Consider the following 14,304-nt stretch of genomic DNA (forward strand, 5'->3'; position numbering starts at 1 on the left):
TCTGCAGATAGCACTGCTGGGTGATTTGAAATGTCACAGTCAATCGAGCAATAATATGAAAATACTTTTAGCAAAAATGTTTCTTTAATTTACAATCTGTAGAAACGATGAGAATAGAAAGCTTCTGAACTTTTGTGAAACATCACAGTACAGTTGAAAAATACATGGCAAATAGAATGTAAAAAATGATGTTAAGAGATAGATGGGAGGGTTGAGTGGAGCTAAAGGACGGGACTTAAAACTAACAAAAGATAACTAATGTAAAATATTCTGTGTCCGTGAAAATGATATAGGCTTCTACTTCCTGCTTATACATACTAAGTTTTGTTATCCATTATTTTACTCCATATTAGGGGACAGTTTAAAGGAAAATATATTTAAAAAAATATATACAGTATCAGTCAATATTTGGGACACACCTACTCATTCAAGAGTTTTCTGTATTTTTACTATTTTCTACATTGTGGAATAATAGTGAAGACATCAAACCTATGAAAGAACACATGGAATCATGTAGTAACCAGAAAAGTGTTTAACAAAATATGTATATATATATATTTGAGATTCTTCAAAGTAGCCACACATTGCCTTCATGAGAGCTTTGCACACTCTTTGCATTCCCTCAACCAGCTTAATGAGGAATGTTTTTCCAACAGTCTTGAAGGAGTTCCCACATATGCTGAGCACTTGTTGGCTGCTTTTCTTTCACACTGCGGTCCAACTCATCCCAAACCATCTCAATGGGTTGAGGTTGGGTGATTGTTGAGGCCAGGTCATCTGATGCAGCACTCATCACTCCTTCTTGATCAAACACAGTCTGGAGGTGTGTTTTGGGTCATTGTCCTGTTGAAAAACAAATTAGATGGGATGGTATATCGCTGCCAATGGCTTATCGCTGTATCAACAGTGAAGAGGCGACTCTGGGATGCTGGCCTTCTAGGCAGAGTTGCAAAGAAAAAGCTGTATCTCAGACTGGCCAATGAAAAGAAAAGATTAAGATGGGCAAAATAGCACAGACACTGGACAGAGGAACTCTGCCTAGAAGGCCAGCATCCCGGAGTCGCCTCTTCACTCTTGACGTTGAGACTGGTGTTTTGTGGGTACTATTTATTGAAGCTGCCAATTGAGGACTTGTGAGGCATACGTTTCTCAAACTAGACAATCTCATGTACTTGTCCTCTTGCTCAATTGTGCATCGGGGCCTCCCACTCCTATTTCTATTCTGGTTAGAGCCAGTTTGCGCTGTTCTGTGAAGGGAACGTTGTACAAGATCTTCAGTTTCTTGGCAATTTCTCACATGGAATAGCCTTCATTTCTCAGAACAAGAATAGACTGATGAGTTTCAGAAGAAAGGTCTTTGTTTCTGGCCATTTTGAGCCTGTATTCGAACCCACAAATGCTGACGCTCCAGATACTCAACTAGTCTAAAGAAGGCCAGTTTTATTGCTTCTTTAATCAGAACAACAGTATTCAGCTGTGTTAACATCATTGCAAAAGGGTTTTCTAATGATCAATTAGCCTTTTAAAATGATAAACTTGGATTAGCTAACACAATGTGTCATTGGAACACAGGAGTGATGGTTGCTGATAATGGGCCTCTGTACGCCTATGTAGATGTTCCATTACAAATCTGCCGTTTCTAGCTACAGTAGTCATTTACAACATTAACAATGTCTACACTGTATTTCTGATCAATTTGATGCTAATTTAATGGACAAAAAAATGTGCTTTTCTTTCCAAAACAAGGACATTTCTAAGTGACCCCAAACTTTTGAACGGTAGTGTATATTTACAAAAAATATATATATGGGGGATTGGAAATGATGCAGACAATCACATTGATGGACGCTACAATCTATCTGCAATATTAAAGCTGATCTTCCTCCTAATCTTTTGGTCTGAATCACGTAGTCCTGGCTGCCTGATATGTTGTCAACAATACAGCTCATTGATGTGTAAAAGGCATCATTATATTCAAATCAATCTCAACAGGAGATTCTGCAAGCCAAAATGAAATGGGGAACAACAGACATCTGACTCAACCATGCAAGCATTCCTTTTAACAAGCCAGCCTACAGGAGATTTCTCACATTCAGTTCACCTCTCTTTTTGGATTCAATGAAATCTACAGTACAGTACATTGGTAGAACTATATTATGTTACATTTGATATACAGAACAACAAGAACGGGACAATGAGTGTATGTGAAAGGTGTGATGGTGCAATGCATCCGACTGTTGTGTATTCAATGTGTCAATGTTGTAATTGTAATGAAAAGACTCACGGTCCCTGGATCCTGGTGAGAGAAACACATGTCTGTCAATGAAGATGATCTACATTTGTCCGTGGTGTTTCTAGCTGTAAGACAACACCAGTGTCTGTGGATGTTCTGGTTTAGTGGTGCTGACCTTCCTGGTGACTTCACACTGCCACAGAGGGAGCAGTTACGTCCACATGCCGTGGAAGTAAGTGCTCAATCGCTGACCCTTTTCTCAAGAAGACAGGATTCTCTTTGTCAAGGGAAGAGAGAAAACGGAAGACACGCTGAGGAGAGAGGAAGCAAGACAACAATCAAGCCCCTCATGTCCTCACCCACCACCCCCATGCCCTTTGCCTATGTTCAGTCCAACCCTGCTCCAGGCAGCTGTTTTCTGCAGCTGTAGAGACTCCAGGACATTGGCTCTCCACACTACACATACAGAGCCTCCTATTTGTACAACCAGGGGCCCCATGTTGTGTAGCAACCTCGTGGGCTGTAAGTGTCTTTGAACAAAAAGGTACATTTACAAGTGAAGTACAGTAGTTTGTTTTTTTAATCATTAATAATAATTCATTTAACTTGTACATCACTTTTCATTATTGCAAAGTGAATAAAAAGGAAATCAAACAAACACATTTTAATTGATATGGTAGAAACGGAGATTGAATGTCTATTTGGCTTTGGATGAAAGGCTGGGAGCAGAGGCAGCTTGGATTGGAAAGACCTTGTAGCTTCAGTGGAGGAGGCCTAGATGGTACAGCCAAAGAGAAACAAAGACAGTCTGACAAACAGGCCATGGAGCGCTTCATCAGTTCACCACATCTGCTTCTCCGACGATCAGTTCCTCCGTACGACCAGCTCCAGTAGGTACTTGTCCTCTATTCTCGAACATGTAGCACCCACCTGGGTGATCAAGTGATCAAGCCCCAGAGCAGTCAAAAAAACACACAAAAAAACATTCAAAAGAATTTACAGAGTTTTTACAGAGCTCTTTGCCTAGGCGGCGCTATGACAACCACAGAACTGAACTTTTGGGATATGTACAATTTATTGGAGTAATTTCTCAAATCCCGTTGTCATTATAATTTCAGAAGTCAAAACGTGAAGACAATAAATACATTAATTAAAGCCCTAGACAATAGTTATTACAGTGTATAGAGTGATAGACCTTATATGTCTATATACTGTATATATCTGAGTGAAGGGCCGTGATTTGAGCACTATATATCTGAGTGAAGGGCCGTGATTTGAGCACTATATATCTGAGTGAAGGGCCGTGATTTGAGCACTATATATCTGAGTGAAGGGCCGTGATTTGAGCACTATATATCTGAGTGAAGGGCCGTGATTTGAGCACTATATATCTGAGTGAAGGGCTGTGATTTGAGCACTATATATTTGAGTGAAGGGCCGTGATTTGAGCACTATATATCTGAGTGAAGGGCCGTGATTTGAGCACTATATATCTGAGTGAAGGGCTGTGATTTGAGCACTATATATTTGAGTGAAGGGCCGTGATTTGAGCACTATATATCTGAGTGAAGGGCCGTGATTTGAGCACTATATATCTGAGTGAAGGGCTGTGATTTGAGCACTATATATTTGAGTGAAGGGCCGTGATTTGAGCATGGCTGCATGCAGTCCTGATTACTTATTTAGTCGACAGAGGTTGCTGTGTCAGGGGGTTTTCACAGATGGAGCACAGTTAATCAAAAGGGGGCAGAGGCTGAGACAGTGAATAATGCAAGGATGTAGAAGAGAACATAAAGCTGAAACTCAGCACAGAGCCACTGGAATGAGCTTCATCAAGTAAATATAGAAAATGATACAAATTTGCCTACTAGTTGCTCCCAACTGGAGAATCAGCGCCCTCGGGCAGTGCCGTAGGCTCCAAGCACCGAACACGTCTGCCTGTCTGTGCCGCTGATGTGCTAGGCTACTCCCTGTAGGCTACAGATACTAAATTGGACTCTGAAGACTTTTGTGCCTCTTAAATTTTCAGCACACATTTTTTTTTTAAATTGTTTCTGGTGGAATGAACAAAGATCAATTAACCTGATTCCTTTGTTGTCATCGTGAGAAGATCGCTTAGTCATGTGAAACATGCTGTGTGCTGTTTATGTAAATCACTATTGCACTGTATTACCATAGAAATCAATTTAAACATTTCTCAAAATTAGCCTTCGCTTGTTCTTGACGATTCATATCAGCAGTTCTACATGGCTCTCTGTGTTACTGTCAGAGAGTAGGAAGGAATAGGGAGGTTGGGTAGAACTGTCTGACATTTCTGGTTTTCACACTTCTACCCCTTGGGGACCAGGCTGTCACTGGCGTGTCTGACTCTACACACTCCAGATGTGTCTGTCATTTATAAGCATGTTATTTCTCATGGAAATGCCTCATGTAGTTTCAGCTAACAAATGTAGTTCTCTACCAACACAATTTGGACATTATCTGAGATAGTATTGACAAATTTGAGAGTACAGTTTTGAGATTTAAAAGGAAAAAATATATTTTGTGGAAGTTTGGGCCTCCAACCAAAACCACAGAAATCCTGGCACTAGGACAGAGTAGCCTACATCACTGTTGGCCAACATGTCTTAACGAGAGAAACCGTGTGATTATTAGCTGGCTCGTGTCATATTATCAACGAATCCAACAGTGGATCTGGGTGTTGAGGAGAAAATGCTGCCTGGCTGGAAAAGCTCAAACTGAATCTTTAGAGGGGCAATCAGGGATTGGTACATCCATTTTCACATCAAATTAATGCACTTTTATATTAATGATATACAGGCATTGAATCTTGAAAATATAACTTATAAATGCCTCATGAGCTTAGTTCAACTGTCTTAGCCTATCAGAACCTCGACAAAAAGTGGTAGGGAGTCGCTTTTGTTGTTTGAATTGCCCCTTTAAGAGTGAGTGACCTCTATTTACCACTTTCTGGACAGCATGTCTGAAATAGAATTCATGTCCATGTTCTCTCTACTCTCTCGGTAGACAAAGTGTTTTACTCTGAGAAGAACAATGCTGCCTTCTCTTTGCTATTTTAGGAGAAGTTATCAATACTTTAAAACATATCTAAAAGTTCCACCTTGAAACTTTCATCACTTTAAAAAGGATTTGTGTTAAAGGGAAATGTAAAAAAAAATCCGCTTCACATTCATAATGTCCAGCATCACCTCAACACAAGTATGTGGACACCCCTTCAAATGAGTGGATTCGGCTATTTCAGCCACACTCGTTGCTGACAGGTGTATAAAATCGAATACAACGCCATGCAATCTCCATAGACAAACACTGGCAGTAGAATGGCCTTTCTGAAGAGCTCAGTGACTTTCAATATGGCCCCATCATAAGATGCCACCTTTCCAACAAGTCAGTTTGTCAAATTTCTGCCCTGCTAGAGATGCCCCGGTCAACTGTAAGTGCTGTTATTGTGAAGTGGAAACGTCTAAGAGCAACAATGGCTCAGTTGTGAAGTGGTAGGCCACACAAGTTCACAGAACGAGACCGCCGAGTGCTGAAGCATGTACAATATGCTGTTAACGTTACAGCATACAATGACATTCTAGACGATTCTGTGCTTCCAACTTTGTAGCAACAGTTTGGGGAAGGCCCATTCCTGTTTCAGCATGACAATGCCGCCATGCACAAAGCGAAATCCATACAGAAATGGTTTGTTGAGATCAATGTGGAAGAATTTGACTGGCCTGCACATAGCCCTGACACCAACCCCACCTTTGGGATGAATTAGAACGCTGACTGTGAGCCAGGCCTAATCGCTCAACATCAGTGCCCGACCTCACTAATGTTCTTGAGGCTGAATGGAGGACATGGAAATCTCCACAGCAATGTTCCAACATCTAACACCCAGAAGAGTGAAGGCTGTTATAGCAGCAAAGGGGAGACCAACTCCATATAAATGCTTTTGTTTTTGGAATTAAATGTTTGACAAGCAGGTGTTCACATACTTTTGTAGTGTAGTGTATGTGGAAATGGCACGTTTCTATGTTTTATAGTAGAAAAGATTCCTCCTCCATTAAACTTTACAGTTGGCACTATGCATTCGGGCAGGTTTCTCCTGGCATCAGCCAAATCCCGATTTGTCCGTTGGACTGCCATATGGTGAAACGTGATCCATCATTCCAGAGAACGCGCTTCCACTGCTCCAGACTACAAAGGCGGCACGCTTTATACCACTACATTCTGCATGATGATCTTAAGCTTGTGTGCGGCTGCTCAGCCACGGAAACCCATTTCATGAAGCTCCTGACTAACAGTTATTGCACTGATGTTGCTTCCAGAGGCAGTTTGGAACTTTGTACTGAGTGTTGCAACCGAAGACAGATGATTTTTATGAGCTAAACGCTTCAGCACTTGGCTCCCGTTCTGTGAACTTGTGTGGCCTACCACTTCGTGGCTGACCCGTTGTTGCTCCTAAACATTTCCACTTCACAATAACAGCCCTTACAGTTGACCGGGGCAGCCCTAGCAGGGCAGAAATTTTACGACCTGGCTTGTTGGAAATGTGGCATCCTATGACGGTGCCACGTTAAAAGTCATTGAGCTCTTCAGTAAGGCCATTCTACTGCCAATGTTTGTCTGTGGAGATTGCATGGGTGTGTGCTCGATGTTATACACCTGTCAGCAACGGGTGTGGCTGAAATAGGAGTGTCCACATAGTTTTGTATATATATTGTATGTTGATGTTGGAGATGATGAATATGAAGTTGAAATATCCCTTTAAGGCCACAGGAGACAATAGAAAGTCTGTGTATCATATTTACTAGAACGATAAGTGAGATTGTTTAGTTTCTTTTGAGAACACTTAGTGTTAATATTTTACTAGTTTTAAAATATCACGATTGGTTGAATTTTGGGTTTCTTAGCTGTTATAACCTCCTCTATGGAAATGGTCAAATTCACGTCATGAATGTCATGAAGTATGCCCTTTATGCTTCATTCTAAGGAATCTTTCTGATGTTTTCCACTACAAGAAACTGATTTTCCCATGGCTCTCTTTGGGATCGTAGTGAATGCGCCCTTGTGTGCATGACGGTGATTGATATGTTAAATGTTACACATAATATCTGGAGCTACTGTGTATAGCGTTACACATTCCCTATCCAGTATACTCTCTCTAGATCTATTTGATGGAAGCCCATCACATAGACCCTGTTCACTATGATGCTTTTACTACCATGGTACGACACAGCAGATATTCAAACGTTTTGAACTATGTCATGTGAAGAGGGTTATAACCTGTACATGTATGACACACATGACTTTATACTGTTGATGTGCTGTGGGTCATTTGTGGGCAACGGTCCTTTTGCATCTCCTATAACCTCACTAGCAATGTCCATTCTGTAGCGCAGTGGCCAGTCCATTACCCCCTGCATGGAGTCTCTGCTTTCAATAGATGAAAACAACTGTTTATAGGAGCCAGACCAGACACCAAACCAGCCGCCATTGGAGACTACGACTCATCACTGAACCTCTATTTTATTTCCTGGCAAGCTCCTTCACCTCCCACCTCCATTTTAGCACTTGAATGCCAAGTCTGGTCTGATGACACATGATATAGTCTGATACAGGCAGTGGTGCAATAGTAGGTAATGAGCAGCCAAATGCCTGAGGAACTGTGCACCGCGGTCAAATGAGGGCACAGCCTCTTGTTCATCTATATACTGTATGCCACTCTGAGCACTGCGTTTTAATTGCAAACAAATCACCCGGACGGATAACTCGGACATAGGGGGTGTGGGAGGAGAGGAGGCTGATGATGATGAGGCATTGCCATGACGACAGCATCGGTGGCGGTGGAACTTTGCCGTGGCAACGCTGGAAAGATTGAGAGAACAGAAACACAAAAAGCTCAGCTGGCTGGATGAGAACGATGATGTTGGCTATTGTTATCTCTCTCTGCTCAGACACAGACACCTTGGCGAAGAACCAAGACTGCATTTCCTTGGAGATGTGTTATTTTGTTTTGCCTTAAATATATAAAATTAAATGTTGAATGCCCAGACAGTCTTAAGGTAAAATACTGGTTTTATGTGCAATTTTAAAGTAGCATCAAATGCCCAGAATTCTGTGACCTCTTTTGCATTTTTTGCCTCTGAGGAACTGACCAAAAATTACCAACATATTCAGATCCTGCACATACAAACATTCACCTTGATCTTCAATGGCAAAATAATTAATTGAATTCATGATTCATCAGTGTGTTAGACTATTGAAAATGTAAAACCTATTCAATTTTACTACTGAGGCTGTGACTATCGAGAGCATTGCGTCCTGTTCTGTTGGGGTAAATAGGCATCCGGAGCCTCAGGTGGACATGATCCGTATAATTCAGTTTCGGCTGATTAAATAAACAACGACTCCAATGCATCCTGTAACTGTCACAGAAAGAGTTGCCAAAGTCATCTCCCCAACAGAGATTCTCATCCCCTGCTAGCAGCACAAGACTGACTCACTACCAGTAGGCTTATCTGAGTCTTTTGTTTAGATGATATCAGTGACAGTTACTGGCTTTACGCTAAAATTCTGGCTCTGTGAAGCAAGCCTGTTTTTCACCTCTTGTTTGTTTTTGTACTGGTCGTGCTTCTAAAGGGATGTTCCATTCTGGGACAGGAGTAATATACTAAAGCCAAAGTAAAGTGTAAAAACAAGGAAACATCCCTTTAAGAAGAGGGAGCACACCAAAAGCCAGTTTGATCCAGCCCAGATGTGCCTTACAAGACCAAACCTGCAAAGTCACCACTGTTACGTGTACTTTCAAGTGACACTTCCTCATTGACATTGGCATATGCTTTCTGATCAAAAGTATTGCAATTCATAGGGAATAGGGGGCCTTTTGGGGCACCGCCATGGTCAATTTGAGATTAGTGAACGGCAGCAGATGGGTATGTACAGTTGAAGTCGGAAGTTTACATACACTTAGGTTGGAGTCATTAAAACTTGTTTTTCAACCACTCCACAAATTTCTTGTTAATTAACAAACTATAGTTTTGGCAAATTGGTTAGGACATGTACTTTGCACGACACAAGTCATTTTTCCAACAATTGTTTACAGACAGATTATTTCACTTACAATTTACTGTATCACAATTCCAGTGGGTCAGAAGTTTACATACACTAAGTTGACTGTGCCTTTAAACAGCTTGGAAAATTCCAGAAAATGATGTCATGGCTTTAGAAGCTTCTGATAGGCTAATTGACATCATTTGAGTCAATTGGAGCTCTATCTGTGGATGTATTTCAAGGCCTACCTTCACACTCAGTGCCTCTTTGCTTGACATCATGGGAAAATCAAAAGAAATCAGCCAAGACCTCAGAAAATAATTGTAGACCTCCACAAGTCTGGTTCATCCTTGGGGGCAATTTCCAAACGCCTGAAGGTACCACGGTCATCTGTACAAACAATAGTTTGCAAGTATAAACACCATGGGACCACGCAGCCATCATACCACTCAGGAAGGAGACGCATTCTGTCTCCTAGAGATGAACCTACGAAAAGTGCAAATCAATCCCAGAACAACAGCAAAGGACCTTGTGAAGATGCTGGAAGAAACAGGTACAAAAGTATCTATTTCCACAGTAAAACAAGTTCTATATCGACATAACCTGAAAGGCTGCTCAGTAAGGAAGAAGCCACTGCTCCAAAACCACCTTAAAACATGGGGACAAAGATCATACTTTTTGGTGAAATGTCCTCTGGTCTGATGAAACAAAAATAGAACTGTTTGGCCATAATGACTATTGTTATGTTTGGAGGGAAAAGGGGGAGGCTTGCAAGCTAAAGAACACCATCCCAATCGTGAAGCACGGGGGTGGCAGCATCATGTTGTGGGGGTGCTTTGCTGCAGGAGGGACTGGTGCACTTCACAAAATAGATGGCTTCATGAGGAAGGAAAATGATGTGGTCCTCAATCCCATAGAAAGTTATGTGGGCAGAACTGAAAAAGCATGTGCGATCAAGGAGGCCTACAAACCTGACTCAGTTACACCAGCTCTGTCAGGAGGAATGGGCCAAAATTCACACAACTTATTGTGGGAAGCTTGTGGAAGGCTACCCGAAACGTTTGACGCAAGTTAAACAATTTAAAGACCATGCTACCAAATACTAATTGAGTGTATCTAAACTTCTGACCCACTGGGAATGTAATGAAAGAAAGAAAAGCTGAAATAAATCATTCTCTCTACTATTATTTCACATTCTTAAAATAAAGTGGTGATCCTAACTGACCTAAGACAGGGGATTTTTACTAGGATTAAATGTCAGGAATTGTGAAAAACGGAGTATAAATGTATTTGGCTAAAGTGTATGTTAACTTCCGACTTCAAATGTAGCTAATTAGCTGTGTTTAGCTCAGTGGTGACCCGTCTTTCAGGGCCTGTTTAAGGGCCCGGGGCCCGTCATTCACCTGCTTTGAGCTCACATTTTTTGCCAAAAAATATAAATATGTGTATCATTCAGTTAATAAAGCTGCATACACACATGGTCTATTTTTTGTTTACTTGAGTAAGACAGCTCCAATATGCAGGTGTTTCAGCCTAGCTCAGTGCTTTCTGTGGTGGTGGTGGGGCGAGTCAGCAGAAAATAGGCTTACTGATTGGCTTACTGCTCTGTCACTCATGGGAACAGTACGTCATCGCCAAGTTTAAGTCCTTAGTAAGGGTAGACATCCAAAATGTCTGCCCTTTGGGTCCTGCCATATAGTTATATTACAAGTGTCCTTCCAAGAAGGCTCAAGGTCATTGGCCACAGATAAAATTACGTCAAATCACATATGTATAGTAGCTTTGACTGGACTGATCATGTCAACATCTTACTTTCAAAGTCTTAACTAGCAGTCATCATCATGAATCAAGTCAACAATCTACTGGCAAATCCCTTTTAATCCTTGTCATATGAAGAGAAACAATGAAGAGAAATTATAGATAAAATGTTTCGGTGCTCATGGGCCTTTACACAACAAGTTGGAAATCGCAAATTCATGAATGAGTCGTTTGGAAGGAATCCTCCAAGCATTGCAAAGCAACCACTAACATTAGCCTGCTATTCAATGGAGTGGCTGTGTTTTTTCCTACCATAAATCTAGAGAATGCCAGACTTTGATGACAAAGTTTGATGACACAATTTGCCCACAATGGACCGCCGCGCCCCCTTCACAAGGTGAGTCCAAAAATGTCTTGTATGCTGCTGCATTAAATGATGTAATATGCCAGGGAGATATGTGTACTGTAGCTAAGAAAGTAATACTAGGTGTATGTTGTGTAGTAAGATGTTAGTAGCCCATGTGCCTCACCCTAATAATTTGGTCTATTTACAACAATGCGGTATTGTAAATACATCGTTGGTGGCCGGTGTGTGCTTGTTTGCTGGCATGCATCCCACATGTTTTGTTGTTGTTGTCCCACCAAGATTTACATGCTAACATCGCCACTGGTTTAGCGCAGTTTTTAGATGAGACTGTGAAGGACAAGCTATCTCTAAGCACATCGTCCCCAAACTATGCCCTTCTCCCATATCTCACTTAGATTTCATCCAAAATGGTACCCTATTCCCAATGTAGGGAATCGGGTACCATTTTGGATGCAGCCTTACTGTGTAATTCCCTCGCCAGCTGTACTCACAGATCACTGCACCTGGCGGCAGGCTAGCCTAGTGGTTAGAGTGGTGGACTAGGAACCGGAAGGTTGCAAGTTCAAACCCCCGAGCTGACAAGGTACAAATCTAGGTACAAATCTGTCCTTCTGCCCCTGAACAGGCAGTTAACCCACTGTTCCTAGGCCGTCATTGAAAATAATAATTTGTTCTTAACTGACTTGCCTAGTTAAATAAAGGTAAAAAAAATCTGTCAATTAGCCCATCTAATCTACCTCATCCCCATACTGTTATTTATTTATCTTGCTCCTTTGCACCCCAGTATCTCAACTTGCACATTCATCTTCTGCACATCCTACCATTCCAGTGTTTAATTGCTATATTGTAATTACTTCCCCACCATGGCCAATATATTGCCTTTGCCTCTCTTATCTTACCTCATTTGCACATGCTGTATATAGATTTTTCTACTGTACTATTGACTGTATGTTTGTTTATTCCATGTGTAACTCTGTGTTGTTGTATGTGTCAAACTGCTTTGCTTTATCTTGGTCAGGTCGCAGTTGCAAATGAGAACTTGTTCTCAACTAGCCTACCTGGTTAAATAAAGGTGAAATAAAATAAAAACTGTCCTCACCAGTAGAAAAGTGACAACAGTCAGAGCAGCCTTATATACTCTGGCAGCTTTTTACTGCTTTCTGTATGTATAGCGGGAAGCCTAAAGTGCTTTTTAATGCTTAGCGAAACTCCACCATCATTTTGTGGTTAGCAGCTTGTAAAACCCTCATCACTTGCCTCTGCTCAGCTCAAACTGCTGCCTTGCTTAATTACACTATATAGACATACGCTTCAGGACTGGTTGTGTGTGTTTGGTTTGGTTTTACTTTCCTTGTGGGGACCAGAAGTGCTCACAAGGAAAGTAAAACAGAAAACTCAGACAAGTGAGGATATTTCACCAGTCCGCATAAAGGCTTTTTATTTATCCAGGCAAGTCAGTTAAGAACAAGTTCATATTTACAATGTCAGCCTACCGGGGAACAGTGGGTTAACTGCCTTGTTCAGGGGCAGAACAACAGATGTTTAACTTGTCAGCTCTGGGATTCGATCGAGTAACCTTTCGGTTACTGGCCCGACACTCTAACCACTAGGCTATCTGCCGTTTAGGGTTAGGGTTACAATTTTAGTTAGGGTTCGAATTAGGGATTTGTTTAGTGGGTTGGGTGGGGTTATATCCTTCCTTCTTTGGCCCTGTCCGGGGGTGTCCTCGGATGGGGCCACAGTGTCTCCTGACCCCTCCTGTCTCAGCCTCCAATATTTATGCTGCAGTAGTTTATGTGTCGGGGGCTAGGGTCAGTTTGTTATATCTGGAGTACTTCTGTCCTATTCAGTGTCCTGTGTGAATTTAAGTGTGCTCTCTCTAATTCTCTTTTTCTCTCTTTCTCTATGCCTCAGGACTACCTGACATGATGACTCCTTGCTGTCCCCAGTCCACCTGGCCGTGCTGCTGCTCCAGTTTCAACTGTTCTGCCTTATTATTATTGGACCATGCTGGTCATTTATGAACATTTGAACATCTTAGCCATGTTCTGTTATAATCTCCACCCGGCACAACCAGAAGAGGACTGGCCACCCCACATAGGCTGGTTCCTCTCTAGGTTTCTTCCTAGGTTTTGGCCTTTCTAGGGAGTTTTTTCTAGCCACCGTGCTTCTACACCTGCATTGCTTGCTGTTTGGGGTTTTAGGCTGGGTTTCTGTACAGCACTTTGAGATATCAGCTGATGTACGAAGGGCTATATAAATACATTTGATTTGATTTTGAGTTTAGTTTTAGAGTTACTGTCATGTTTTGTCTTATATTGTCTTGTCATTTTGCTTTCCCTTCTGTTCGTTTTCCCCCTGCTGGTCTTTTTAGGTTCGTTCCCTTTTTTCTCTCTTCCTCCCTCTCTCTCTTCTCTCTATCGTTCCGTTCCTGCTCCCAGCTGTTCCTATTCCCCTAATCAATCATGTAGTCTTTCCACACCTGTTTCCTATCTTTTCCTCTGATTAGAGTCCCTATTTCTCCCCTTGTTTTCCGTTTCTGTCCTGTCGGATCCTTGTATATTGTTCACCGTGCTGTGTCTTTGTCTCGCCCTGTCGTGTCGTGTTTCCCTCAGATGCTGCGTGGTGAGCAGGTGTCTGAGTCTGCTACGGTCAGTGCCTTCCCGAGGCAACCTACAGTTTATGGTCGAGTCTCCAGTCTGTCCTCGTCATTACGAGTGGAATTGTTTTTTATGCTTTGTTTACCGCTCCGATTTGTCTAGGAGTATTGCATATTTCCTTTACTGGAATAAAGACTCTGTTTTCGCCAAGTCGCTTTTGGGTCCTCATTCACCTGCATAACAGAAGGATCCGACGAAAGAATGGACCCAGCGACTACAGACGCTCG

This window comes from Oncorhynchus gorbuscha, linkage group LG17 (genome assembly GCF_021184085.1).
Source record: "Oncorhynchus gorbuscha isolate QuinsamMale2020 ecotype Even-year linkage group LG17, OgorEven_v1.0, whole genome shotgun sequence".
NCBI classification, from domain to species: domain Eukaryota; kingdom Metazoa; phylum Chordata; class Actinopteri; order Salmoniformes; family Salmonidae; genus Oncorhynchus; species Oncorhynchus gorbuscha.